Source organism: Megalops cyprinoides, chromosome 18 (genome assembly GCF_013368585.1).
Source record: "Megalops cyprinoides isolate fMegCyp1 chromosome 18, fMegCyp1.pri, whole genome shotgun sequence".
NCBI lineage: Eukaryota > Metazoa > Chordata > Actinopteri > Elopiformes > Megalopidae > Megalops > Megalops cyprinoides.
The window spans coordinates 25,551,330-25,578,959 of NC_050600.1; the positions used below are offsets into that span (position 1 = coordinate 25,551,330).

Here is a 27,630-nt window from a genome sequence, read left to right on the forward strand (position 1 = left end):
CCTTGAAGAATTGATCTCCCTTGAAACCCTGACTAGCTAAATTTGTTGCCACCTCTCCAGGCATTTTCACATACAGAGTGAGGCTGGCTGCGACTCAGCTTGTGGATTCACGTTGGCTGCTTTGTACAACTACAGTGAAGTCAAATAAATAACGCTGTCAAACAATGTCATTTGCATTTTCATAGTTCAAGCTACCAAGGTACATCCTGCTCTCTTCCAGTTTTGTTGAATTTTCCCAGCATGCAGCACCGCCTGTCTGTCACCTCTGCCCAAGATGTGTTGGCAAAGAATATTCAGAGTGAGTTTGTGCCCACCAAAAGGTGTACTGCTGTCCAGGCTACTGGTAACTCTGTGTCCTAATGGGTTGCTTGTTGAGCGGCGTGTCAATTGTCAGCGTGTCTTTCATGACTAAACTCACTGGATTGTGTGTTTCTGTGTGTCTCTCTCACATTCAGCTCTGGCCCCTCTGTACTAAGCAGATCTGATGAAATGGTGAAAATCACACCTTAGAAGTCTGTTACCACAAATGCTCAGCCTTTCATACCACTGAGATAGTGTAGAGGGTGGAGGGAACTCGCAGCACAAGGAGGACAGAGAGAGGGAGTGGCCTTTATGTGATTGTACGCTGCATAAATGTTTATGATTGCTAGTGTTACTAGTATGATTACATTTAGCACCATTATGCATTTGGAGTGTGTGAGTGGTGGTATAAGGACCACGTGGCTTTTAATGTAGTTATCCATAAGAATGGTGTCTTTTGTTGCATGTTGACATAAAAGATGGTTAGGTTTTTAGTGATGAGGTGAGGCAATGTAATGTGCATTCCTGAATGATTAAAAGTGTTGATATGGATGTGTGCAATGCAAGTGCATCATGTGGAGGAGCTACAAGTTGCAGCTGTAGGATAAAGTAAGCGTTATTGTGATTGTAATGTTGAAAAACAGGGCTCGTCCGGGATTTGAACCCGGGACCTCTCGCACCCTAAGCGAGAATCATACCCCTAGACCAACGAGCCTGTTACAGAAGGAAAAGGAAACGTTTTCCCAGGAATGTGCCACGTAGTATAGGGAATGCGCATACTGATGTGTATTCCTGGATGTACGTCCTGCTCAAGATCCCAGCTTTTCACTGCCATCTAGTGGTGTTTTACCATTTGCCTTGTCAAGAATGTTTCTTACACTAAATAGATACAGGCTGCAGTATGTGTAGTATTTTCTTTCTCCTTTCTCAGCATTTGTTCATGGAGTCAATTTCATTTTCAGTGTGCTCCCTGCAGCCTTTTCATATTCTACTCTATTGGTACCAGTTCTTCCTGATCGAGCTGTCGAAACGGTGGGAAACTACTGTGAGTTAACCACAAAGGAAATTGTATTCTACTGCATATTGTGTTTTAAGAATAAAATTAGTTTACAAGAATGTTGCAGTTTGGACAGCACTGGTAAATATTCCGCCTTCATTCAGTGATTAATTTATTACACCAGTTCTCAGTTCTTTCATGAGGAGCCGACAAAGTGGGCTCCTGAGGTCTTGTCCTAATGGCCGGCAGAGATCTGGCAGCACAAGGAGAATGGAAGGAGTGGCCTCTATGTGATTGTGTGCTACACAAATCTGTACGATTATTAGGGCTGTTTGTATGATTACGTGCAGCATTATTATGCATTTGATATGTGCAAGTGGTGGTGTGGACTATGTGGTTTTGAACGTATTCATTTCCAAGCATGCTGTTTGTTGTTGCATACTCAAAGGGTTAGGTTGTTACTCAACAGATGAGGCGACGTTATACGCATTGTTGTATTGCTGAAATTGTCCATATATCTGCGTGCAAAGCAACTGAATGATATGGGGGAGCAACAAGCTGCAGCTTCAGCAGAAAGAGTGTTATAGAGCTGATCTTGTGATTGTAATGTTGAAAAGCAGGGCTCGTCCGGGATTTGAACCCGGGACCTCTCGCACCCAAAGCGAGAATCATACCCCTAGACCAACGAGCCCCTTACAGAAAAGCTTTCCCAGGAATGTGGCCCCTGCTGTAGGGAATTGATATACTGATGTGTATTCCTGTGTCTTGTGTGTGTCCTGCTCAACATCCTAGCAACTGACCGCCATCTAGTGGCGTTTTTTACTTTTCACTCTCCACTGCATCAGGCTCGTTGGTCTAGGGGTATGATTCTCAGCTTCGGGTGCGAGAGGTCCTGGGTTCAAATCCCGGACGAGCCCTCCCTTTCAACATTAAAAGACACTAAAACAACTTTGTGCTGCGACTGCAACTTCTGGCACCTCCACATGATGCAGTTGCATGCGCAGATGTGGTCAATTTCAACAATGCATATGATGTTGTCTCACCTGCTGACTAAAAACCTTCCCACAGTTTGTTTCAATATGCAACAGAAGACAGCATTCTTCTCAATAAATACATTATTCCTCATAGCAACACCAGCACATACCAAGTGCGTAATAGTGCTCGATGTAATCATGCTCATAAAAATTTGTGCATCCTGTAATCACATGAAGGCCACTCCTGTCCTTCCTGTGCTTGTCAGATCTGTTGCTCATCAGGATCAACCTCAGCAGCCTGCCCTGTCTTCCAGCAGAGGGCTGGGAATGTCCTTTGCCTTCCTCTGCCGCACCCACCTTCATGCAAGGTGTCCCTTGAAGAATTGATCTCCCTTGAAACCCTGACTAGCTAAATTTGTTGCCACCTCTCCAGGCATTTTCACATACAGAGTGAGGCTGGCTGCGACTCAGCTTGTGGATTCACGTTGGCTGCTTTGTACAACTACAGTGAAGTCAAATAAATAACACTGTCAAACAATGTCATTTGCATTTTCATAGTTCAAGCTACCAAGGTACATCCTGCTCTCTTCCAGTTTTGTTGAATTTTCCCAGCATGCAGCACCGCCTGTCTGTCACTCCTGCCCAAGATGTGTTGGCAAAGAATATTCAGAGTGAGTTTGTGCCCACCAAAAGGTGTACTGCTGTCCAGGCTACTGGTAACTCTGTGTCCTAATGGGTTGCTTGTTGAGCGGCGTGTCAATTGTCAGCGTGTCTTTCATGACTAAACTCACTGGATTGTGTGTTTCTGTGTGTCTCTCTCACATTCAGCTCTGGTCCCCTCTGTACTAAGTAGATCTGATGAAATGGTGAAAATCACACCTTAGAAGTCTGTTACCACAAATGCTCAGCTTTTCATACCACTGAGATAGGGTAGAGGGTGGAGGGAACTCGCAGCACAAGGAGGACAGAGAGAGGGAGTGGCCTTTATGTGATTGTACGCTGCATAAATGTTTATGATTGCTAGTGTTACTAGCATGATTACATTTAGCACTATTATGCATTTGGAATGTGTGAGTGGTGGTATAAGGACCACGTGGCTTTTAATGTAGTTATCCATAAGAATGGTGTCTTTTGTTGCATGTTGACATAAAAGATGGTTAGGTTTTTAGTGATGAGGTGAGGCAATGTAATGTGCATTCCTGAATGATTAAAAGTGTTGATACTGGATGTGTGCAATGCAAGTGCATCATGTGGAGGAGCTACAAGTTGCAGTTGTAGGATAAAGTAAGCGTTATTGTGATTGTAATGTTGAAAAACAGGGCTCGTCCGGGATTTGAACCCGGGACCTCTCGCACCCTAAGCGAGAATCATACCCCTAGACCAACGAGCCTGTTACAGAAGGAAAAGGAAACGTTTTCCCAGGAATGTGCCACGTAGTATAGGGAATGCGCATACTGATGTGTATTCCTGGATGTACGTCCTGCTCAAGATCCCAGCTTTTCACTGCCATCTAGTGGTGTTTTACCATTTGCCTTGTCAAGAATGTTTCTTACACTAAATAGATACAGGCTGCAGTATGTGTAGTATTTTCTTTCTCCTTTCTCAGCATTTGTTCATGGAGTCAATTTCATTTTCAGTGTGCTCCCTGCAGCCTTTTCATATTCTACTCTATTGGTACCAGTTCTTCCTGATCGAGCTGTCGAAACGGTGGGAAACTACTGTGAGTTAACCACAAAGGAAATTGTATTCTACTGCATATTGTGTTTTAAGAATAAAATTAGTTTACAAGAATATTGCAGTTTGGACAGCACTGGTAAATATTCCGCCTTCATTCAGTGATTAATTTATTAAACCAGTTCTTTCATGAGGAGCCGACAAAGTGGGCTCCTGAGGTCTTGTCCTAATGGCCGGCAGAGATCTGGCAGCACAAGGAGAATGGAAGGAGTGGCCTCTGTGTGATTGTGTGCTACACAAATCTGTACGATTATTAGGGCTGTTTGTATGATTACGTGCAGCATTATTATGCATTTGATATGTGCAAGTGGTGGTGTGGACTATGTGGTTTTGAACGTATTCATTTCCAAGCATGCTGTTTGTTGTTGCATACTCAAAGGGTTAGGTTGTTACTCAACAGATGAGGCGACGTTATACGCATTGTTGTATTGCTGAAATTGTCCATATATCTGCGTGCAAAGCAACTGAATGATATGGGGGAGCAACAAGCTGCAGCTTCAGCAGAAAGAGCGTTATAGAGCTGATCTTGTGATTGTAATGTTGAAAAGCAGGGCTCGTCCGGGATTTGAACCCGGGACCTCTCGCACCCAAAGCGAGAATCATACCCCTAGACCAACGAGCCCCTTACAGAAAAGCTTTCCCAGGAAAGTGCCACGTGCTGTAGGGAATTGATATACTGATGTGTATTCCTGTGTCTTGTGTGTGTCCTGCTCAACATCCTAGCAACTGACCGCCATCTAGTGGCGTTTTTTACTTTTCACTCTCCACTGCATCAGGCTCGTTGGTCTAGGGGTATGATTCTCGCTTCGGGTGCGAGAGGTCCCGGGTTCAAATCCCGGACGAGCCCTCCCTTTCAACATTAAAAGACACTAAAACAACTTTGTGCTGCGACTGCAACTTCTGGCACCTCCACATGATGCAGTTGCATGCGCAGATGTGGTCAATTTCAACAATGCATATGATGTTGTCTCACCTGCTGACTAAAAACCTTCCCACAGTTTGTTTCAATATGCAACAGAAGACAGCATTCTTCTCAATAAATACATTATTCCTCATAGCAACACCAGCACATACCAAGTGCGTAATAGTGCTCGATGTAATCATGCTCATAAAAATTTGTGCATCCTGTAATCACATGAAGGCCACTCCTGTCCTTCCTGTGCTTGTCAGATCTGTTGCTCATCAGGATCAACCTCAGCAGCCTGCCCTGTCTTCCAGCAGAGGGCTGGGAATGTCCTTTGCCTTCCTCTGCCGCACCCACCTTCATGCAAGGTGTCCCTTGAAGAATTGATCTCCCTTGAAACCCTGACTAGCTAAATTTGTTGCAACCTCTCCAGGCATTTTCACATACAGAGTGAGGCTGGCTGCGACTCAGCTTGTGGATTCACGTTGGCTGCTTTGTACAACTACAGTGAAGTCAAATAAATAACACTGTCAAACAATGTCATTTGCATTTTCATAGTTCAAGCTACCAAGGTACATCCTGCTCTCTTCCAGTTTTGTTGAATTTTCCCAGCATGCAGCACCGCCTGTCTGTCACTCCTGCCCAAGATGTGTTGGCAAAGAATATTCAGAGTGAGTTTGTGCCCACCAAAAGGTGTACTGCTGTCCAGGCTACTGGTAACTCTGTGTCCTAATGGGTTGCTTGTTGAGCGGCGTGTCAATTGTCAGCGTGTCTTTCATGACTAAACTCACTGGATTGTGTGTTTCTGTGTGTCTCTCTCACATTCAGCTCTGGCCCCTCTGTACTAAGTAGATCTGATGAAATGGTGAAAATCACACCTTAGAAGTCTGTTACCACAAATGCTCAGCTTTTCATACCACTGAGATAGGGTAGAGGGTGGAGGGAACTCGCAGGACAAGGAGGAAAGAGAGAGGGAGTGGCCTTTATGTGATTGTACGCTGCATAAATGTTTATGATTGCTAGTGTTACTAGTATGATTACATTTAGCACTATTATGCATTTGGAATGTGTGAGTGGTGGTATAAGGACCACGTGGCTTTTAATGTAGTTATCCATAAGAATGGTGTCTTTTGTTGCATGTTGACATAAAAGATGGTTAGGTTTTTAGTGATGAGGTGAGGCAATGTAATGTGCATTCCTGAATGATTAAAAGTGTTGATATGGATGTGTGCAATGCAAGTGCATCATGTGGAGGAGCTACAAGTTGCAGCTGTAGGATAAAGTAAGCGTTATTGTGATTGTAATGTTGAAAAACAGGGCTCGTCCGGGATTTGAACCCGGGACCTCTCGCACCCTAAGCGAGAATCATACCCCTAGACCAACGAGCCTGTTACAGAAGGAAAAGGAAACGTTTTCCCAGGAATGTGCCACGTAGTATAGGGAATGCGCATACTGATGTGTATTCCTGGATGTACGTCCTGCTCAAGATCCCAGCTTTTCACTGCCATCTAGTGGTGTTTTACCATTTGCCTTGTCAAGAATGTTTCTTACACTAAATAGATACAGGCTGCAGTATGTGTAGTATTTTCTTTCTCCTTTCTCAGCATTTGTTCATGGAGTCAATTTCATTTTCAGTGTGCTCCCTGCAGCCTTTTCATATTCTACTCTATTGGTACCAGTTCTTCCTGATCGAGCTGTCGAAACGGTGGGAAACTACTGTGAGTTAACCACAAAGGAAATTGTATTCTACTGCATATTGTGTTTTAAGAATAAAATTAGTTTACAAGAATGTTGCAGTTTGGACAGCACTGGTAAATATTCCGCCTTCATTCAGTGATTAATTTATTACACCAGTTCTCAGTTCTTTCATGAGGAGCCGACAAAGTGGGCTCCTGAGGTCTTGTCCTAATGGCCGGCAGAGATCTGGCAGCACAAGGAGAATGGAAGGAGTGGCCTCTATGTGATTGTGTGCTACACAAATCTGTGCGATTATTAGGGCTGCTTGTATGATTACGTGCAGCATTATTATGCATTTGATATGTGCAAGTGGTGGTGTGGACTATGTGGTTTTGAACGTATTCATTTCCAAGCATGCTGTTTGTTGTTGCATACTCAAAGGGTTAGGTTGTTACTCACCAGATGAGTCGACGTTATACGCATTATTGTATTGCTGAAATTGTCCATATATCTGCGTGCAAAGCAACTGCATGATATGGGGGAGCAACAAGTTGCAGCTGCAGAAGAAAGTGAGTTATAGAGCTGATCTTGTGATTGTAATGTTGAAAAGCAGGGCTCGTCCGGGATTTGAACCCGGGACCTCTCGCACCCAAAACGAGAATCATACCCCTAGACCAACGAGCCCCTTACAGAAAAGCTTTCCCAGGAATGTGGCCCCTGCTGTAGGGAATTGATACACTGATGTGTATTCCTGTGTCTTGTATGTGTCCTGCTCAACATCCTAGCAACTGACCGCCATCTAGTGGCGTTTTTTACTTTTCACTCTCCACTGCATCAGGCTCGTTGGTCTAGGGGTATGATTCTCACTTCGGGTGCGAGAGGTCCCGGGTTCAAATCCCGGACGAGCCCTCCCTTTCAACATTAAAAGACACTAAAACAACTTTGTGCTGCGACTGCAACTTCTGGCACCTCCACATGATGCAGTTGCATGCGCAGATGTGGTCAATTTCAACAATGCATATGATGTTGTCTCACCTGCTGACTAAAAACCTTCCCACAGTTTGTTTCAATATGCAACAGAAGACAGCATTCTTCTCAATAAATACATTATTCCTCATAGCAACACCAGCACATACCAAGTGCGTAATAGTGCTAGATGTAATCGTGCTCATAAAAATTTGTGCATCCTGTAATCACATGAAGGCCACTCCTGTCCTTCCTGTGCTTGTCAGATCTGTTGCTCATCAGGATCAACCTCAGCAGCCTGCCCTGTCTTCCAGCAGAGGGCTGGGAATGTCCTTTGCCTTCCTCTGCCGCACCCACCTTCATGCAAGGTGTCCCTTGAAGAATTGATCTCCCTTGAAACCCTGACTAGCTAAATTTGTTGCAACCTCTCCAGGCATTTTCACATACAGAGTGAGGCTGGCTGCGACTCAGCTTGTGGATTCACGTTGGCTGCTTTGTACAACTACAGTGAAGTCAAATAAATAACACTGTCAAACAATGTCATTTGCATTTTCATAGTTCAAGCTACCAAGGTACATCCTGCTCTCTTCCAGTTTTGTTGAATTTTCCCAGCATGCAGCACCGCCTGTCTGTCACTCCTGCCCAAGATGTGTTGGCAAAGAATATTCAGAGTGAGTTTGTGCCCACCAAAAGGTGTACTGCTGTCCAGGCTACTGGTAACTCTGTGTCCTAATGGGTTGCTTGTTGAGCGGCGTGTCAATTGTCAGCGTGTCTTTCATGACTAAACTCACTGGATTGTGTGTTTCTGTGTGTCTCTCTCACATTCAGCTCTGGCCCCTCTGTACTAAGTAGATCTGATGAAATGGTGAAAATCACACCTTAGAAGTCTGTTACCACAAATGCTCAGCTTTTCATACCACTGAGATAGGGTAGAGGGTGGAGGGAACTCGCAGCACAAGGAGGAAAGAGAGAGGGAGTGGCCTTTATGTGATTGTACGCTGCATAAATGTTTATGATTGCTAGTGTTACTAGTATGATTACATTTAGCACTATTATGCATTTGGAATGTGTGAGTGGTGGTATAAGGACCACGTGGCTTTTAATGTAGTTATCCATAAGAATGGTGTCTTTTGTTGCATGTTGACATAAAAGATGGTTAGGTTTTTAGTGATGAGGTGAGGCAATGTAATGTGCATTCCTGAATGATTAAAAGTGTTGATATGGATGTGTGCAATGCAAGTGCATCATGTGGAGGAGCTACAAGTTGCAGCTGTAGGATAAAGTAAGCGTTATTGTGATTGTAATGTTGAAAAACAGGGCTCGTCCGGGATTTGAACCCGGGACCTCTCGCACCCTAAGCGAGAATCATACCCCTAGACCAACGAGCCTGTTACAGAAGGAAAAGGAAACGTTTTCCCAGGAATGTGCCACGTAGTATAGGGAATGCGCATACTGATGTGTATTCCTGGATGTACGTCCTGCTCAAGATCCCAGCTTTTCACTGCCATCTAGTGGTGTTTTACCATTTGCCTTGTCAAGAATGTTTCTTACACTAAATAGATACAGGCTGCAGTATGTGTAGTATTTTCTTTCTCCTTTCTCAGCATTTGTTCATGGAGTCAATTTCATTTTCAGTGTGCTCCCTGCAGCCTTTTCATATTCTACTCTATTGGTACCAGTTCTTCCTGATCGAGCTGTCGAAACGGTGGGAAACTACTGTGAGTTAACCACAAAGGAAATTGTATTCTACTGCATATTGTGTTTTAAGAATAAAATTAGTTTACAAGAATAGTTGCAGTTTGGACAGCACTGGTAAATATTCCGCCTTCATTCAGTGATTAATTTATTAAACCAGTTCTTTCATGAGGAGCCGACAAAGTGGGCTCCTGAGGTCTTGTCCTAATGGCCGGCAGAGATCTGGCAGCACAAGGAGAATGGAAGGAGTGGCCTCTATGTGATTGTGTGCTACACAAATCTGTACGATTATTAGGGCTGTTTGTATGATTACGTGCAGCATTATTATGCATTTGATATGTGCAAGTGGTGGTGTGGACTATGTGGTTTTGAACGTATTCATTTCCAAGCATGCTGTTTGTTGTTGCATACTCAAAGGGTTAGGTTGTTACTCAACAGATGAGGCGACGTTATACGCATTGTTGTATTGCTGAAATTGTCCATATATCTGCGTGCAAAGCAACTGCATGATATGGGGGAGCAACAAGCTGCAGCTTCAGCAGAAAGAGCGTTATAGAGCTGATCTTGTGATTGTAATGTTGAAAAGCAGGGCTCGTCCGGGATTTGAACCCGGGACCTCTCGCACCCAAAGCGAGAATCATACCCCTAGACCAACGAGCCCCTTACAGAAAAGCTTTCCCAGGAAAGTGCCACGTGCTGTAGGGAATTGATATACTGATGTGTATTCCTGTGTCTTGTGTGTGTCCTGCTCAACATCCTAGCAACTGACCGCCATCTAGTGGCGTTTTTTACTTTTCACTCTCCACTGCATCAGGCTCGTTGGTCTAGGGGTATGATTCTCGCTTCGGGTGCGAGAGGTCCTGGGTTCAAATCCCGGACGAGCCCTCCCTTTCAACATTAAAAGACACTAAAACAACTTTGTGCTGCGACTGCAACTTCTGGCACCTCCACATGATGCAGTTGCATGCGCAGATGTGGTCAATTTCAACAATGCATATGATGTTGTCTCACCTGCTGACTAAAAACCTTCCCACAGTTTGTTTCAATATGCAACAGAAGACAGCATTCTTCTCAATAAATACATTATTCCTCATAGCAACACCAGCACATACCAAGTGCGTAATAGTGCTCGATGTAATCATGCTCATAAAAATTTGTGCATCCTGTAATCACATGAAGGCCACTCCTGTCCTTCCTGTGCTTGTCAGATCTGTTGCTCATCAGGATCAACCTCAGCAGCCTGCCCTGTCTTCCAGCAGAGGGCTGGGAATGTCCTTTGCCTTCCTCTGCCGCACCCACCTTCATGCAAGGTGTCCCTTGAAGAATTGATCTCCCTTGAAACCCTGACTAGCTAAATTTGTTGCAACCTCTCCAGGCATTTTCACATACAGAGTGAGGCTGGCTGCGACTCAGCTTGTGGATTCACGTTGGCTGCTTTGTACAACTACAGTGAAGTCAAATAAATAACACTGTCAAACAATGTCATTTGCATTTTCATAGTTCAAGCTACCAAGGTACATCCTGCTCTCTTCCAGTTTTGTTGAATTTTCCCAGCATGCAGCACCGCCTGTCTGTCACTCCTGCCCAAGATGTGTTGGCAAAGAATATTCAGAGTGAGTTTGTGCCCACCAAAAGGTGTACTGCTGTCCAGGCTACTGGTAACTCTGTGTCCTAATGGGTTGCTTGTTGAGCGGCGTGTCAATTGTCAGCGTGTCTTTCATGACTAAACTCACTGGATTGTGTGTTTCTGTGTGTCTCTCTCACATTCAGCTCTGGCCCCTCTGTACTAAGTAGATCTGATGAAATGGTGAAAATCACACCTTAGAAGTCTGTTACCACAAATGCTCAGCTTTTCATACCACTGAGATAGGGTAGAGGGTGGAGGGAACTCGCAGGACAAGGAGGAAAGAGAGAGGGAGTGGCCTTTATGTGATTGTACGCTGCATAAATGTTTATGATTGCTAGTGTTACTAGTATGATTACATTTAGCACTATTATGCATTTGGAATGTGTGAGTGGTGGTATAAGGACCACGTGGCTTTTAATGTAGTTATCCATAAGAATGGTGTCTTTTGTTGCATGTTGACATAAAAGATGGTTAGGTTTTTAGTGATGAGGTGAGGCAATGTAATGTGCATTCCTGAATGATTAAAAGTGTTGATATGGATGTGTGCAATGCAAGTGCATCATGTGGAGGAGCTACAAGTTGCAGTTGTAGGATAAAGTAAGCGATATTGTGATTGTAATGTTGAAAGGGAGGGCTCGTCCGGGATTTGAACCCGGGACCTCTCGCACCCTAAGCGAGAATCATACCCCTAGACCAACGAGCCTGTTACAGAAGGAAAAGGAAACGTTTTCCCAGGAATGTGCCACGTAGTATAGGGAATGCGCATACTGATGTGTATTCCTGGATGTACGTCCTGCTCAAGATCCCAGCTTTTCACTGCCATCTAGTGGTGTTTTACCATTTGCCTTGTCAAGAATGTTTCTTACACTAAATAGATACAGGCTGCAGTATGTGTAGTATTTTCTTTCTCCTTTCTCAGCATTTGTTCATGGAGTCAATTTCATTTTCAGTGTGCTCCCTGCAGCCTTTTCATATTCTACTCTATTGGTACCAGTTCTTCCTGATCGAGCTGTCGAAACGGTGGGAAACTACTGTGAGTTAACCACAAAGGAAATTGTATTCTACTGCATATTGTGTTTTAAGAATAAAATTAGTTTACAAGAATGTTGCAGTTTGGACAGCACTGGTAAATATTCCGCCTTCATTCAGTGATTAATTTATTAAACCAGTTCTTTCATGAGGAGCCGACAAAGTGGGCTCCTGAGGTCTTGTCCTAATGGCCGGCAGAGATCTGGCAGCACAAGGAGAATGGAAGGAGTGGCCTCTATGTGATTGTGTGCTACACAAATCTGTACGATTATTAGGGCTGTTTGTATGATTACGTGCAGCATTATTATGCATTTGATATGTGCAAGTGGTGGTGTGTACTATGTGGTTTTGAACGTATTCATTTCCAAGCATGCTGTTTGTTGTTGCATACTCAAAGGGTTAGGTTGTTACTCAACAGATGAGGCGACGTTATACGCATTGTTGTATTGCTGAAATTGTCCATATATCTGCATGCAAAGCAACTGCATGATATGGGGGAGCAACAAGTTGCAGCTGCAGAAGAAAGTGAGTTATAGAGCTGATCTTGTGATTGTAATGTTGAAAAGCAGGGCTCGTCTGGGATTTGAACCCGGGACCTCTCGCACCCAAAGCGAGAATCATACCCCTAGACCAACGAGCCCCTTACAGAAAAGCTTTCCCAGGAATGTGGCCCCTGCTGTAGGGAATTGATATACTGATGTGTATTCCTGTGTCTTGTGTGTGTCCTGCTCAACATCCTAGCAACTGACCGCCATCTAGTGGCGCGAGAGGTCCCGGGTTCAAATCCCGGACGAGCCCTCCCTTTCAACATTAAAAGACACTAAAACAACTTTGTGCTGTGACTGCAACTTCTGGCACCTCCACATGATGCAGTTGCATGCGCAGATGTGGTCAATTTCAACAATGCATATGATGTTGTCTCACCTGCTGACTAAAAACCTTCCCACAGTTTGTTTCAATATGCAACAGAAGACAGCATTCTTCTCAATAAATACATTAAAACCACATATTCCTCATAGCAGCACCAGCACATACCAAGTGCGTAATAGTGCTCGATGTAATCATGCTCATAAAAATTTGTGCATCCTGTAATCACATGAAGGCCACTCCTGTCCTTCCTGTGCTGCCAGATCTGTTGCTCATCAGGATCAACCTCAGCAGCCTGCCCTGTCTTCCAGCAGAGGGCTGGGAATGTCCTTTGCCTTCCTCTGCCGCACCCACCTTCATGCAAGGTGTCCCTTGAAGAATTGATCTCCCTTGAAACCCTGACTAGCTAAATTTGTTGCCACCTCTCCAGGCATTTTCACATACAGAGTGAGGCTGGCTGCGACTCAGCTTGTGGATTCACGTTGGCTGCTTTGTACAACTACAGTGAAGTCAAATAAATAACACTGTCAAACAATGTCATTTGCATTTTCATAGTTCAAGCTACCAAGGTACATCCTGCTCTCTTCCAGTTTTGTTGAATTTTCCCAGCATGCAGCACCGCCTGTCTGTCACTCCTGCCCAAGATGTGTTGGCAAAGAATATTCAGAGTGAGTTTGTGCCCACCAAAAGGTGTACTGCTGTCCAGGCTACTGGTAACTCTGTGTCCTAATGGGTTGCTTGTTGAGCGGCGTGTCAATTGTCAGCGTGTCTTTCATGACTAAACTCACTGGATTGTGTGTTTCTGTGTGTCTCTCTCACATTCAGCTCTGGCCCCTCTGTACTAAGTAGATCTGATGAAATGGTGAAAATCACACCTTAGAAGTCTGTTACCACAAATGCTCAGCTTTTCATACCACTGAGATAGGGTAGAGGGTGGAGGGAACTCGCAGCACAAGGAGGACAGAGAGAGGGAGTGGCCTTTATGTGATTGTACGCTGCATAAATGTTTATGATTGCTAGTGTCACTAGCATGATTACATTTAGCACTATTATGCATTTGGAATGTGTGAGTGGTGGTATAAGGACCACGTGGCTTTTAATGTAGTTATCCATAAGAATGGTGTCTTTTGTTGCATGTTGACATAAAAGATGGTTAGGTTTTTAGTGATGAGGTGAGGCAATGTAATGTGCATTCCTGAATGATTAAACGTGTTGATATGGATGTGTGCAATGCAAGTGCATCATGTGGAGGAGCTACAAGTTGCAGTTGTAGGATAAAGTAAGCGATATTGTGATTGTAATGTTGAAAGGGAGGGCTCGTCCGGGATTTGAACCCGGGACCTCTCGCACCCTAAGCGAGAATCATACCCCTAGACCAACGAGCCTGTTACAGAAGGAAAAGGAAACGTTTTCCCAGGAATGTGCCACGTAGTATAGGGAGTGCGCATACTGATGTGTATTCCTGGATGTACGTCCTGCTCAAGATCCCAGCTTTTCACTGCCATCTAGTGGTGTTTTACCATTTGCCTTGTCAAGGATGTTTCTTACACTAAATAGATACAGGCTGCAGTATGTGTAGTATTTTCTTTCTCCTTTCTCAGCATTTGTTCATGGAGTCAATTTCATTTTCAGTGTGCTCCCTGCAGCCTTTTCATATTCTACTCTATTGGTACCAGTTCTTCCTGATCGAGCTGTCGAAACGGTGGGAAACTACTGTGAGTTAACCACAAAGGAAATTGTATTCTACTGCATATTGTGTTTTAAGAATAAAATTAGTTTACAAGAATGTTGCAGTTTGGACAGCACTGGTAAATATTCCGCCTTCATTCAGTGATTAATTTATTAAACCAGTTCTTTCATGAGGAGCCGACAAAGTGGGCTCCTGAGGTCTTGTCCTAATGGCCGGCAGAGATCTGGCAGCACAAGGAGAATGGAAGGAGTGGCCTCTATGTGATTGTGTGCTACACAAATCTGTGCGATTATTAGGGCTGCTTGTATGATTACGTGCAGCATTATTATGCATTTGATATGTGCAAGTGGTGGTGTGGACTATGTGGTTTTGAACGTATTCATTTCCAAGCATGCTGTTTGTTGTTGCATACTCAAAGGGCTAGGTTGTTACTCAACAGATGAGTCGACGTTATACGCATTGTTGTATTGCTGAAATTGTCCATATATCTGCGTGCAAAGCAACTGCATGATATGGGGGAGCAACAAGTTGCAGCTGCAGAAGAAAGTGAGTTATAGAGCTGATCTTGTGATTGTAATGTTGAAAAGCAGGGCTCGTCCGGGATTTGAACCCGGGACCTCTCGCACCCAAAGCGAGAATCATACCCCAAGACCAACGAGCCCCTAACAGAAAAGCTTTCCCAGGAATGTGGCCCCTGCTGTAGGGAATTGATACACTGATGTGTATTCCTGTATCTTGTGTGTGTCCTGCTCAACATCCTAGCAACTGACCGCCATCTAGTGGCGTTTTTTACTTTTCACTCTCCACTGCATCAGGCTAGTTGGTCTAGGGGTATGATTCTCGCTTCGGGTGCAAGAGGTCCCGGGTTCAAATCCCGGACGAGCCCTCCCTTTCAACATTAACAGACACTAAAACAACTTTGTGCTGCGACTGCAACTTCTGGCACCTCCACATGATGCAGTTGCATGCGCAGATGTGGTCAATTTCAACAATGCATATGATGTTGTCTCACCTGCTGACTAAAAACCTTCCCACAGTTTGTTTCAATATGCAACAGAAGACAGCATTCTTCTCAATAAATACATTAAAACCACATATTCCTCATAGCAGCACCAGCACATACCAAGTGCATAATAGTGCTAGATGTAATCATGCTCATAAAAATTTGTGCATCCTGTAATCACATGAAGGCCTCTCCTGTCCTTCCTGTGCTGTCAGATCTGTTGCTCATCAGGATCAACCTCAGCAGCCTGCCTTGTCTTCCAGCAGAGGGCTGGGAATGTCCTTTGTCTTCCTCTGCCGCACCCACCTTCATGCAAGGTGTCCCTTGAAGAATTGATCTCCCTTGAAACCCTGACTAGCTAAATTTGTTGCCACCTCTCCAGGCATTTTCACATATGTGTCATTTGCATTTTCATAGTTCAAGCTACCAAGGTACATCCTGCTCTCTTCCAGTTTTGTTGAATTTTCCCAGCATGCAGCACCGCCTGTCTGTCACTCCTGCCCAAGATGTGTTGGCAAAGAATATTCAGAGTGAGTTTGTGCCCACCAAAAGGTGTACTGCTGTCCAGGCTACTGGTAACTCTGTGTCCTAATGGGTTGCTTGTTGAGCGGCGTGTCAATTGTCAGCGTGTCTTTCATGACTAAACTCACTGGATTGTGTGTTTCTGTGTGTCTCTCTCACATTCAGCTCTGGCCCCTCTGTACTAAGTAGATCTGATGAAATGGTGAAAATCACACCTTAGAAGTCTGTTACCACAAATGCTCAGCTTTTCATACCACTGAGATAGGGTAGAGGGTGGAGGGAACTCGCAGCACAAGGAGGACAGAGAGAGGGAGTGGCCTTTATGTGATTGTACCCTGCATAAATGTTTATGATTGCTAGTGTTACTAGCATGATTACATTTAGCACTATTATGCATTTGGAATGTGTGAGTGGTGGTATAAGGACCACGTGGCTTTTAATGTAGTTATCCATAAGAATGGTGTCTTTTGTTGCATGTTGACATAAAAGATGGTTAGGTTTTTAGTGATGAGGTGAGGCAATGTAATGTGCATTCCTGAATGATTAAAAGTGTTGATACGGATGTGTGCAATGCAAGTGCATCATGTGGAGGAGCTACAAGTTGCAGTTGTAGGATAAAGTAAGCGTTATTGTGATTGTAATGTTGAAAAACAGGGCTCGTCCGGGATTTGAACCCGGGACCTCTCGCACCCTAAGCGAGAATCATACCCCTAGACCAACGAGCCTGTTACAGAAGGAAAAGGAAACGTTTTCCCAGGAATGTGCCACGTAGTATAGGGAATGCGCATACTGATGTGTATTCCTGGATGTACGTCCTGCTCAAGATCCCAGCTTTTCACTGCCATCTAGTGGTGTTTTACCATTTGCCTTGTCAAGAATGTTTCTTACACTAAATAGATACAGGCTGCAGTATGTGTAGTATTTTCTTTCTCCTTTCTCAGCATTTGTTCATGGAGTCAATTTCATTTTCAGTGTGCTCCCTGCAGCCTTTTCATATTCTACTCTATTGGTACCAGTTCTTCCTGATCGAGCTGTCGAAACGGTGGGAAACTACTGTGAGTTAACCACAAAGGAAATTGTATTCTACTGCATATTGTGTTTTAAGAATAAAATTAGTTTACAAGAATGTTGCAGTTTGGACAGCACTGGTAAATATTCCGCCTTCATTCAGTGATTAATTTATTAAACCAGTTCTTTCATGAGGAGCCGACAAAGTGGGCTCCTGAGGTCTTGTCCTAATGGCCGGCAGAGATCTGGCAGCACAAGGAGAATGGAAGGAGTGGCCTCTATGTGATTGTGTGCTACACAAATCTGTACGATTATTAGGGCTGTTTGTATGATTACGTGCAGCATTATTATGCATTTGATATGTGCAAGTGGTGGCGTGGACTATGTGGTTTTGAACGTATTCATTTCCAAGCATGCTGTTTGTTGTTGCATACTCAAAGGGTTAGGTTGTTACTCAACAGATGAGGCGACGTTATACGCATTGTTGTATTGCTGAAATTGTCCATATATCTGCGTGCAAAGCAACTGAATGATATGGGGGAGCAACAAGCTGCAGCTTCAGCAGAAAGAGCGTTATAGAGCTGATCTTGTGATTGTAATGTTGAAAAGCAGGGCTCGTCCGGGATTTGAACCCGGGACCTCTCGCACCCAAAGCGAGAATCATACCCCTAGACCAACGAGCCCCTTACAGAAAAGCTTTCCCAGGAATGTGCCACGTGCTGTAGGGAATTGATATACTGATGTGTATTCCTGTGTCTTGTGTGTGTCCTGCTCAACATCCTAGCAACTGACCGCCATCTAGTGGCGTTTTTTACTTTTCACTCTCCACTGCATCAGGCTCGTTGGTCTAGGGGTATGATTCTCGCTTCGGGTGCGAGAGGTCCCGGGTTCAAATCCCGGACGAGCCCTCCCTTTCAACATTAAAAGACACTAAAACAACTTTGTGCTGCGACTGCAACTTCTGGCACCTCCACATGATGCAGATGTGGTCAATTTCAACAATGCATATGATGTTGTCTCACCTGCTGACTAAAAACCTTCCCACAGTTTGTTTCAATATGCAACAGAAGACAGCATTCTTCTCAATAAATACATTATTCCTCATAGCAGCACCAGCACATACCAAGTGCGTAATAGTGCTCGATGTAATCATGCTCATAAAAATTTGTGCATCCTGTAATCACATGAAGGCCTCTCCTGTCCTTCCTGTGCTGTCAGATCTGTTGCTCATCAGGATCAACCTCAGCAGCCTGCCCTGTCTTCCAGCAGAGGGCTGGGAATGTCCTTTGCCTTCCTCTGCCGCACCCACCTTCATGCAAGGTGTCCCTTGAAGAATTGATCTCCCTTGAAACCCTGACTAGCTAAATTTGTTGCAACCTCTCCAGGCATTTTCACATACAGAGTGAGGCTGGCTGCGACTCAGCTTGTGGATTCACGTTGGCTGCTTTGTACAACTACAGTGAAGTCAAATAAATAACACTGTCAAACAATGTCATTTGCATTTTCATAGTTCAAGCTACCAAGGTACATCCTGCTCTCTTCCAGTTTTGTTGAATTTTCCCAGCATGCAGCACCGCCTGTCTGTCACTCCTGCCCAAGATGTGTTGGCAAAGAATATTCAGAGTGAGTTTGTGCCCACCAAAAGGTGTACTGCTGTCCAGGCTACTGGTAACTCTGTGTCCTAATGGGTTGCTTGTTGAGCGGCGTGTCAATTGTCAGCGTGTCTTTCATGACTAAACTCACTGGATTGTGTGTTTCTGTGTGTCTCTCTCACATTCAGCTCTGGCCCCTCTGTACTAAGTAGATCTGATGAAATGGTGAAAATCACACCTTAGAAGTCTGTTACCACAAATGCTCAGCTTTTCATACCACTGAGATAGGGTAGAGGGTGGAGGGAACTCGCAGCACAAGGAGGACAGAGAGAGGGAGTGGCCTTTATGTGATTGTACCCTGCATAAATGTTTATGATTGCTAGTGTTACTAGCATGATTACATTTAGCACTATTATGCATTTGGAATGTGTGAGTGGTGGTATAAGGACCACGTGGCTTTTAATGTAGTTATCCATAAGAATGGTGTCTTTTGTTGCATGTTTACATAAAAGATGGTTAGGTTTTTAGTGATGAGGTGAGGCAATGTAATGTGCATTCCTGAATGATTAAAAGTGTTGATACGGATGTGTGCAATGCAAGTGCATCATGTGGAGGAGCTACAAGTTGCAGTTGTAGGATAAAGTAAGCGTTATTGTGATTGTAATGTTGAAAAACAGGGCTCGTCCGGGATTTGAACCCGGGACCTCTCGCACCCTAAGCGAGAATCATACCCCTAGACCAACGAGCCTGTTACAGAAGGAAAAGGAAACGTTTTCCCAGGAATGTGCCACGTAGTATAGGGAATGCGCATACTGATGTGTATTCCTGGATGTACGTCCTGCTCAAGATCCCAGCTTTTCACTGCCATCTAGTGGTGTTTTACCATTTGCCTTGTCAAGAATGTTTCTTACACTAAATAGATACAGGCTGCAGTATGTGTAGTATTTTCTTTCTCCTTTCTCAGCATTTGTTCATGGAGTCAATTTCATTTTCAGTGTGCTCCCTGCAGCCTTTTCATATTCTACTCTATTGGTACCAGTTCTTCCTGATCGAGCTGTCGAAACGGTGGGAAACTACTGTGAGTTAACCACAAAGGAAATTGTATTCTACTGCATATTGTGTTTTAAGAATAAAATTAGTTTACAAGAATGTTGCAGTTTGGACAGCACTGGTAAATATTCCGCCTTCATTCAGTGATTAATTTATTAAACCAGTTCTTTCATGAGGAGCCGACAAAGTGGGCTCCTGAGGTCTTGTCCTAATGGCCGGCAGAGATCTGGCAGCACAAGGAGAATGGAAGGAGTGGCCTCTATGTGATTGTGTGCTACACAAATCTGTACGATTATTAGGGCTGTTTGTATGATTACGTGCAGCATTATTATGCATTTGATATGTGCAAGTGGTGGCGTGGACTATGTGGTTTTGAACGTATTCATTTCCAAGCATGCTGTTTGTTGTTGCATACTCAAAGGGTTAGGTTGTTACTCAACAGATGAGGCGACGTTATACGCATTGTTGTATTGCTGAAATTGTCCATATATCTGCGTGCAAAGCAACTGCATGATATGGGGGAGCAACAAGCTGCAGCTTCAGCAGAAAGAGCGTTATAGAGCTGATCTTGTGATTGTAATGTTGAAAAGCAGGGCTCGTCCGGGATTTGAACCCGGGACCTCTCGCACCCAAAGCGAGAATCATACCCCTAGACCAACGAGCCCCTTACAGAAAAGCTTTCCCAGGAATGTGCCACGTGCTGTAGGGAATTGATATACTGATGTGTATTCCTGTGTCTTGTGTGTGTCCTGCTCAACATCCTAGCAACTGACCGCCATCTAGTGGCGTTTTTTACTTTTCACTCTCCACTGCATCAGGCTCGTTGGTCTAGGGGTATGATTCTCGCTTCGGGTGCGAGAGGTCCCGGGTTCAAATCCCGGACGAGCCCTCCCTTTCAACATTAAAAGACACTAAAACAACTTTGTGCTGCGACTGCAACTTCTGGCACCTCCACATGATGCAGTTGCATGCGCAGATGTGGTCAATTTCAACAATGCATATGATGTTGTCTCACCTGCTGACTAAAAACCTTCCCACAGTTTGTTTCAATATGCAACAGAAGACAGCATTCTTCTCAATAAATACATTATTCCTCATAGCAACACCAGCACATACCAAGTGCGTAATAGTGCTCGATGTAATCATGCTCATAAAAATTTGTGCATCCTGTAATCACATGAAGGCCACTCCTGTCCTTCCTGTGCTTGTCAGATCTGTTGCTCATCAGGATCAACCTCAGCAGCCTGCCCTGTCTTCCAGCAGAGGGCTGGGAATGTCCTTTGCCTTCCTCTGCCGCACCCACCTTCATGCAAGGTGTCCCTTGAAGAATTGATCTCCCTTGAAACCCTGACTAGCTAAATTTGTTGCCACCCCTCCAGGCATTTTCACATACAGAGTCAGGCTGGCTGCGACTCAGCTTGTGGATTCACGTTGGCTGCTTTGTACAACTACAGTGAAGCCAAATAAATAACACTGTCAAACAATGTCATTTGCATTTTCATAGTTCAAGCTACCAAGGTACATCCTGCTCTCTTCCAGTTTTGTTGAATTTTCCCAGCATGCAGCACCGCCTGTCTGTCACTCCTGCCCAAGATGTGTTGGCAAAGAATATTCAGAGTGAGTTTGTGCCCACCAAAAGGTGTACTGCTGTCCAGGCTACTGGTAACTCTGTGTCCTAATGGGTTGCTTGTTGAGCGGCGTGTCAATTGTCAGCGTGTCTTTCATTACTAAACTCACTGGATTGTGTGTTTCTGTGTGTCTCTCCCACATTCAGCTCTGGCCCCTCTGTACTAAGTAGATCTGATGAAATGGTGAAAATCACACCTTAGAAGTCTGTTACCACAAATGCTCAGCTTTTCATACCACTGAGATAGGGTAGAGGGTGGAGGGAACTCGCAGCACAAGGAGGACAGAGAGAGGGAGTGGCCTTTATGTGATTGTACGCTGCATAAATGTTTATGATTGCTAGTGTTACTAGTATGATTACATTTAGCACTATTATGCATTTGGAATGTGTGAGTGGTGGTATAAGGACCACGTGGCTTTTAATGTAGTTATCCATAAGAATGGTGTCTTTTGTTGCATGTTGACATAAAAGATGGTTAGGTTTTTAGTGATGAGGTGAGGCAATGTAATGTGCATTCCTGAATGATTAAAAGTGTTGATATGGATGTGTGCAATGCAAGTGCATCATGTGGAGGAGCTACAAGTTGCAGTTGTAGGATAAAGTAAGCGTTATTGTGATTGTAATGTTGAAAGGGAGGGCTCGTCCGGGATTTGAACCCGGGACCTCTCGCACCCTAAGCGAGAATCATACCCCTAGACCAACGAGCCTGTTACAGAAGGAAAAGGAAACGTTTTCCCAGGAATGTGCCACGTAGTATAGGGAATGCGCATACTGATGTGTATTCCTGGATGTACGTCCTGCTCAAGATCCCAGCTTTTCACTGCCATCTAGTGGTGTTTTACCATTTGCCTTGTCAAGAATGTTTCTTACACTAAATAGATACAGGCTGCAGTATGTGTAGTATTTTCTTTCTCCTTTCTCAGCATTTGTTCATGGAGTCAATTTCATTTTCAGTGTGCTCCCTGCAGCCTTTTCATATTCTACTCTATTGGTACCAGTTCTTCCTGATCGAGCTGTCGAAACGGTGGGAAACTACTGTGAGTTAACCACAAAGGAAATTGTATTCTACTGCATATTGTGTTTTAAGAATAAAATTAGTTTACAAGAATGTTGCAGTTTGGACAGCACTGGTAAATATTCCGCCTTCATTCAGTGATTAATTTATTAAACCAGTTCTTTCATGAGGGGCCGACAAAGTGGGCTCCTGAGGTCTGGTCCTAATGGCCGGCAGAGATCTGGCAGCACAAGGAGAATGGAAGGAGTGGCCTCTATGTGATTGTGTGCTACACAAATCTGTGCGATTATTAGGGCTGTTTGTATGATAACGTGCAGCATTATTATGCATTTGATATGTGCAAGTGGTGGTGTGGACTATGTGGTTTTGAACGTATTCATTTCCAAGCATGCTGTTTGTTGTTGCATACTCAAAGGGTTAGGTTGTTACTCACCAGATGAGGCGACGTTATACGCATTGTTGTATTGCTGAAATTGTCCATATATCTGCATGCAAAGCAACTGCATGATATGGGGGAGCAACAAGTTGCAGCTGCAGAAGAAAGTGAGTTATAGAGCTGATCTTGTGATTGTAATGTTGAAAAGCAGGGCTCGTCCGGGATTTGAACCCGGGACCTCTCGCACCCAAAGCGAGAATCATACCCCTAGACCAACGAGCCCCTTACAGAAAAGCTTTCCCAGGAATGTGGCCCCTGCTGTAGGGAATTGATACACTGATGTGTATTCCTGTATCTTGTGTGTGTCCTGCTCAACATCCTAGCAACTGACCGCCATCTAGTGGCGTTTTTTACTTTTCACTCTCCACTGCATCAGGCTCGTTGGTCTAGGGGTATGATTCTCGCTTCGGGTGCGAGAGGTCCCGGGTTCAAATCCCGGACGAGCTCTCCCTTTCAACATTAAAAGACACTAAAACAACTTTGTGCTGCGACTGCAACTTCTGGCACCTCCACATGATGCAGTTGCATGCGCAGATGTGGTCAATTTCAACAATGCATATGATGTTGTCTCACCTGCTGACTAAAAACCTTCCCACAGTTTGTTTCAATATGCAACAGAAGACAGCATTCTTCTCAATAAATACATTATTCCTCATAGCAGCACCAGCACATACCAAGTGCGTAATAGTGCTCGATGTAATCATGCTCATAAAAATTTGTGCATCCTGTAATCACATGAAGGCCACTCCTGTCCTTCCTGTGCTGTCAGATCTGTTGCTCATCAGGATCAACCTCAGCAGCCTGCCCTGTCTTCCAGCAGAGGGCTGGGAATGTCCTTTGTCTTCCTCTGCCGCACCCACCTTCATGCAAGGTGTCCCTTGAAGAATTGATCTCCCTTGAAACCCTGACTAGCTAAATTTTTTGCAACCTCTCCAGGCATTTTCACATACAGAGTGAGGCTGGCTGCGACTCAGCTTGTGGATTCACGTTGGCTGCTTTGTACAACTAGAGTGAAGTCAAATAAATAACACTGTCAAACAATGTCATTTGCATTTTCATAGTTCAAGCTACCAAGGTACATCCTGCTCTCTTCCAGTTTTGTTGAATTTTCCCAGCATGCAGCACCGCCTGTCTGTCACTCCTGCCCAAGATGTGTTGGCAAAGAATATTCAGAGTGAGTTTGTGCCCACCTAAAGGTGTACTGCTGTCCAGGCTACTGGTAACTCTGTGTCCTAATGGGTTGCTTGTTGAGCGGCGTGTCAATTGTCAGCGTGTCTTTCATGACTAAACTCACTGGATTGTGTGTTTCTGTGTGTCTCTCTCACATTCAGCTCTGGCCCCTCTGTACTAAGTAGATCTGATGAAATGGTGAAAATCACACCTTAGAAGTCTGTTACCACAAATGCTCAGCTTTTCATACCACTGAGATAGGGTAGAGGGTGGAGGGAACTCGCAGCACAAGGAGGACAGAGAGAGGGAGTGGCCTTTATGTGATTGTACGCTGCATAATTGTTTATGATTGCTAGTGTCACTAGCATGATTACATTTAGCACTATTATGCATTTGGAATGTGTGAGTGGTGGTATAAGGACCACGTGGCTTTTAATGTAGTTATCCATAAGAATGGTGTCTTTTGTTGCATGTTGACATAAAAGATGGTTAGGTTTTTAGTGATGAGGTGAGGCAATGTAATGTGCATTCCTGAATGATTAAAAGTGTTGATATGGATGTGTGCAATGCAAGTGCATCATGTGGAGGAGCTACAAGTTGCAGTTGTAGGATAAAGTAAGCGATATTGTGATTGTAATGTTGAAAGGGAGGGCTCGTCCGGGATTTGAACCCGGGACCTCTCGCACCCTAAGCGAGAATCATACCCCTAGACCAACGAGCCTGTTACAGAAGGAAAAGGAAACGTTTTCCCAGGAATGTGCCACGTAGTATAGGGAATGCGCATACTGATGTGCATTCCTGGATGTACGTCCTGCTCAAGATCCCAGCTTTTCACTGCCATCTAGTGGTGGTTTACCATTTGCCTTGTCAAGAATGTTTCTTACACTAAATAGATACAGGCTGCAGTATGTGTAGTATTTTCTTTCTCCTTTCTCAGCATTTGTTCATGGAGTCAATTTCATTTTCAGTGTCCTCCCTGCAGCCTTTTCATATTCTACTCTATTGGTACCAGTTCTTTCTAATCGAGCTGTCGAAACGGTGGGAAACTACTGTGAGTTAACCACAAAGGAAATTGTATTCTACTGCATATTGTGTTTTAAGAATAAAATTAGTTTACAAGAATGTTGCAGTTTGGACAGCACTGGTAAATATTCCGCCTTCATTCAGTGATTAATTTATTAAACCAGTTCTTTCATGAGGAGCCGACAAAGTGGGCTCCTGAGGTCTTGTCCTAATGGCCGGCAGAGATCTGGCAGCACAAGGAGAATGGAAGGAGTGGCCTCTATGTGATTGTGTGCTACACAAATCTGTGCGATTATTAGGGCTGCTTGTATGATTACGTGCAGCATTATTATGCATTTGATATGTGCAAGTGGTGGTGTGGACTATGTGGTTTTGAACGTATTCATTTCCAAGCATGCTGTTTGTTGTTGCATACTCAAAGGGTTAGGTTGTTACTCACCAGATGAGTCGACGTTATACGCATTGTTGTATTGCTGAAATTGTCCATATATCTGCGTGCAAAGCAACTGCATGATATGGGGGAGCAACAAGTTGCAGCTGCAGAAGAAAGTGAGTTATAGAGCTGATCTTGTGATTGTAATGTTGAAAAGCAGGGCTCGTCCGGGATTTGAACCCGGGACCTCTCGCACCCAAAGCGAGAATCATACCCCTAGACCAACGAGCCCCTTACAGAAAAGCTTTCCCAGGAATGTGCCACGTGCTGTAGGGAATTGATATACTGATGTGTATTCCTGTGTATTGTGTGTGTCCTGCTCAACATCCTAGCAACTGACCGCCATCTAGTGGCGTTTTTTACTTTTCACTCTCCACTGCATCAGGCTCGTTGGTCTAGGGGTATGATTCTCGCTTCGGGTGCGAGAGGTCCCGGGTTCAAATCCCGGACGAGCTCTCCCTTTCAACATTAAAGGACACTAAAACAACTTTGTGCTGCGACTGCAACTTCTGGCACCTCCACATGATGCAGTTGCATGCGCAGATGTGGTCAATTTCAACAATGCATATGATGTTGTCTCACCTGCTGACTAAAAACCTTCCCACAGTTTGTTTCAATATGCAACAGAAGACAGCATTCTTCTCAATAAATACATTAAAACCACATATTCCTCATAGCAGCACCAGCACATACCAAGTGCGTAATAGTGCTCGATGTAATCATGCTCATAAAAATTTGTGCATCCTGTAATCACATGAAGGCCACTCCTGTCCTTCCTGTGCTTGTCAGATCTGTTGCTCATCAGGATCAACCTCAGCAGCCTGCCCTGTCTTCCAGCAGAGGGCTGGGAATGTCCTTTGCCTTCCTCTGCCGCACCCACCTTCATGCAAGGTGTCCCTTGAAGAATTGATCTCCCTTGAAACCCTGACTAGCTAAATTTGTTGCCACCTCTCCAGGCATTTTCACATGCAGAGTGAGGCTGGCTGCGACTCAGCTTGTGGATTCACGTTGGCTGCTTTGTACAACTACAGTGAAGTCAAATAAATAATACTGTCAAACAATGTCATTTGCATTTTCATAGTTCAAGCTACCAAGGTACATCCTGCTCTCTTCCAGTTTTGTTGAATTTTCCCAGCATGCAGCACCACCTGTCTGTCACTCCTGCCCAAGATGTGTTGGCAAAGAATATTCAGAGTGAGTTTGTGCCCACCAAAAGGTGTACTGCTGTCCAGGCTACTGGTAACTCTGTGTCCTAATGGGTTGCTTGTTGAGCGGCGTGTCAATTGTCAGTGTGTCTTTCATTACTAAACTCACTGGATTGTGTGTTTCTGTGTGTCTCTCTCACATTCAGCTCTGGCCCCTCTGTACTAAGTAGATCTGATGAAATGGTGAAAATCACACCTTAGAAGTCTGTTACCACAAATGCTCAGCTTTTCATACCACTGAGATAGGGTAGAGGGTGGAGGGAACTCGCAGCACAAGGAGGACAGAGAGAGGGAGTGGCCTTTATGTGATTGTACACTGCATAAGTGTTTATGATTGCTAGTGTCACTAGCATGATTACATTTAGCACTATTATGCATTTGGAATGTGTGACTGGTGGTATAAGGACCACGTGGCTTTTAATGTAGTTATCCATAAGAATGGTGCCTTTTGATGCGTTGCATACGCAGATATGGTCAATTTCAACAATGCATACGATGAATATGATGTTGTCTCACCCGCTGACTAAAAGCCTAACCACATGTAGCCGGATAGCATCATCCTCCGTTTTCGCACCTGTTTCTGTTTAGTTTCCCGGTTATCAATTAACATATCTAACAAGCTCCCAGTATATAAAAGACCCAGGCAAACTCTACCTGAACGTCTGTTTCCGGGATTTCCGCCCCTTTCGGTACCTGCTCCTCCACTGTTGGAAATGTATGTGTCTGCTGCCGGCGTAGCTTTCGGTATATTCTTCTGTTACTTCAGGTAGGCACATTCTCAGTCGTAGCGCTATATTTTCCCTGTGATTTGTATGGTAGTAGCACAATTGTTTTCGTTTGTAGCTTCATCTGCCAAGCCGTAACATTTCCTGGCGTTCATCTTTGATGTGCGTTCGCCACACTGCGGGTACGTATCTGCAGGGTACGGTATTATCTTTAGAGTTTATTCCCCTTTTGATAATTTCATTTTGTCTCTGCCGTTTTGCCCATGCTTGCTTCTTAATGTTAGTTAGCCCATACCGGGTAGCATATTTGAATATCGTTCGCCTGTTAGACGACCTCCTTTAGTGTATTGTATTTTACTAA

General features: G+C 44.3%; 28 non-coding genes across 28 annotated transcripts; 8 read left to right on the plus strand and 20 right to left on the minus strand.

The window, feature by feature from the left end:
- Positions 1 to 943: 943 nt before the first annotated feature.
- Positions 944 to 1,015, minus strand: trnap-agg. Its single transcript has one exon. It is a non-coding gene; the product is annotated as a tRNA-Pro (tRNA).
- Positions 1,016 to 1,916: 901 nt separating this feature from the next.
- Positions 1,917 to 1,988, minus strand: trnap-ugg. The gene has a single exon. It is a non-coding gene; the product is annotated as a tRNA-Pro (tRNA).
- Positions 1,989 to 2,141: 153 nt separating this feature from the next.
- On the plus strand, positions 2,142 to 2,214 carry trnap-cgg. The gene has a single exon. It is a non-coding gene; the product is annotated as a tRNA-Pro (tRNA).
- Positions 2,215 to 3,589: 1,375 nt separating this feature from the next.
- trnap-agg lies at positions 3,590 to 3,661 on the minus strand. The gene has a single exon. It is a non-coding gene; the product is annotated as a tRNA-Pro (tRNA).
- Positions 3,662 to 4,555: 894 nt separating this feature from the next.
- Positions 4,556 to 4,627, minus strand: trnap-ugg. Its single transcript has one exon. It is a non-coding gene; the product is annotated as a tRNA-Pro (tRNA).
- A 153-nt stretch (positions 4,628 to 4,780) lies between these two features.
- Positions 4,781 to 4,852, plus strand: trnap-cgg. Its single transcript has one exon. It is a non-coding gene; the product is annotated as a tRNA-Pro (tRNA).
- A 1,373-nt stretch (positions 4,853 to 6,225) lies between these two features.
- On the minus strand, positions 6,226 to 6,297 carry trnap-agg. Its single transcript has one exon. It is a non-coding gene; the product is annotated as a tRNA-Pro (tRNA).
- A 901-nt stretch (positions 6,298 to 7,198) lies between these two features.
- Positions 7,199 to 7,270, minus strand: trnap-ugg. Its single transcript has one exon. It is a non-coding gene; the product is annotated as a tRNA-Pro (tRNA).
- Positions 7,271 to 7,423: 153 nt separating this feature from the next.
- On the plus strand, positions 7,424 to 7,495 carry trnap-cgg. The gene has a single exon. It is a non-coding gene; the product is annotated as a tRNA-Pro (tRNA).
- Positions 7,496 to 8,868: 1,373 nt separating this feature from the next.
- On the minus strand, positions 8,869 to 8,940 carry trnap-agg. The gene has a single exon. It is a non-coding gene; the product is annotated as a tRNA-Pro (tRNA).
- An 895-nt stretch (positions 8,941 to 9,835) lies between these two features.
- trnap-ugg lies at positions 9,836 to 9,907 on the minus strand. Its single transcript has one exon. It is a non-coding gene; the product is annotated as a tRNA-Pro (tRNA).
- Positions 9,908 to 10,060: 153 nt separating this feature from the next.
- trnap-cgg lies at positions 10,061 to 10,132 on the plus strand. The gene has a single exon. It is a non-coding gene; the product is annotated as a tRNA-Pro (tRNA).
- A 1,373-nt stretch (positions 10,133 to 11,505) lies between these two features.
- On the minus strand, positions 11,506 to 11,577 carry trnap-agg. Its single transcript has one exon. It is a non-coding gene; the product is annotated as a tRNA-Pro (tRNA).
- Positions 11,578 to 12,471: 894 nt separating this feature from the next.
- trnap-ugg lies at positions 12,472 to 12,543 on the minus strand. The gene has a single exon. It is a non-coding gene; the product is annotated as a tRNA-Pro (tRNA).
- A 1,540-nt stretch (positions 12,544 to 14,083) lies between these two features.
- trnap-agg lies at positions 14,084 to 14,155 on the minus strand. Its single transcript has one exon. It is a non-coding gene; the product is annotated as a tRNA-Pro (tRNA).
- Positions 14,156 to 15,049: 894 nt separating this feature from the next.
- Positions 15,050 to 15,121, minus strand: trnap-ugg. Its single transcript has one exon. It is a non-coding gene; the product is annotated as a tRNA-Pro (tRNA).
- A 1,517-nt stretch (positions 15,122 to 16,638) lies between these two features.
- On the minus strand, positions 16,639 to 16,710 carry trnap-agg. The gene has a single exon. It is a non-coding gene; the product is annotated as a tRNA-Pro (tRNA).
- An 894-nt stretch (positions 16,711 to 17,604) lies between these two features.
- On the minus strand, positions 17,605 to 17,676 carry trnap-ugg. The gene has a single exon. It is a non-coding gene; the product is annotated as a tRNA-Pro (tRNA).
- A 153-nt stretch (positions 17,677 to 17,829) lies between these two features.
- On the plus strand, positions 17,830 to 17,901 carry trnap-cgg. The gene has a single exon. It is a non-coding gene; the product is annotated as a tRNA-Pro (tRNA).
- Positions 17,902 to 19,261: 1,360 nt separating this feature from the next.
- Positions 19,262 to 19,333, minus strand: trnap-agg. Its single transcript has one exon. It is a non-coding gene; the product is annotated as a tRNA-Pro (tRNA).
- An 894-nt stretch (positions 19,334 to 20,227) lies between these two features.
- Positions 20,228 to 20,299, minus strand: trnap-ugg. The gene has a single exon. It is a non-coding gene; the product is annotated as a tRNA-Pro (tRNA).
- A 153-nt stretch (positions 20,300 to 20,452) lies between these two features.
- Positions 20,453 to 20,524, plus strand: trnap-cgg. The gene has a single exon. It is a non-coding gene; the product is annotated as a tRNA-Pro (tRNA).
- A 1,373-nt stretch (positions 20,525 to 21,897) lies between these two features.
- trnap-agg lies at positions 21,898 to 21,969 on the minus strand. Its single transcript has one exon. It is a non-coding gene; the product is annotated as a tRNA-Pro (tRNA).
- Positions 21,970 to 22,863: 894 nt separating this feature from the next.
- trnap-ugg lies at positions 22,864 to 22,935 on the minus strand. The gene has a single exon. It is a non-coding gene; the product is annotated as a tRNA-Pro (tRNA).
- Positions 22,936 to 23,088: 153 nt separating this feature from the next.
- trnap-cgg lies at positions 23,089 to 23,160 on the plus strand. The gene has a single exon. It is a non-coding gene; the product is annotated as a tRNA-Pro (tRNA).
- Positions 23,161 to 24,532: 1,372 nt separating this feature from the next.
- On the minus strand, positions 24,533 to 24,604 carry trnap-agg. The gene has a single exon. It is a non-coding gene; the product is annotated as a tRNA-Pro (tRNA).
- An 894-nt stretch (positions 24,605 to 25,498) lies between these two features.
- trnap-ugg lies at positions 25,499 to 25,570 on the minus strand. The gene has a single exon. It is a non-coding gene; the product is annotated as a tRNA-Pro (tRNA).
- Positions 25,571 to 25,723: 153 nt separating this feature from the next.
- Positions 25,724 to 25,795, plus strand: trnap-cgg. The gene has a single exon. It is a non-coding gene; the product is annotated as a tRNA-Pro (tRNA).
- Positions 25,796 to 27,630: the final 1,835 nt, after the last annotated feature.